We start from the raw sequence: 248 nt of genomic DNA on the forward strand, positions 1-248 counted from the left end.
GACCAACGTTGATGCCAATTTCCAAAAATTTATGGCCCGTAGCCGTCAGGTTGTAACGCCTGCTCAGCAAGCGCACCACGCGACGTTCCATGCTGTGTACGTACATAATGTTAAAAAAATGTTTTTTTAATTTTTTTATGTATAGAACATCGAAACTTACGCGTTACAGTCCTTCTTCGTTTCGAAAGCGTTACAGTCCTTCTTCGTTTCGAACGATGCACTGCTCTCTTTGGCGAAGTACATTTCTG

Source organism: Mycetomoellerius zeteki, unplaced genomic scaffold, assembly GCF_001594055.1.
Source record: "Mycetomoellerius zeteki isolate Tzet28-1 unplaced genomic scaffold, Tzet1.0 scaffold300, whole genome shotgun sequence".
Lineage (NCBI taxonomy): Eukaryota > Metazoa > Arthropoda > Insecta > Hymenoptera > Formicidae > Mycetomoellerius > Mycetomoellerius zeteki.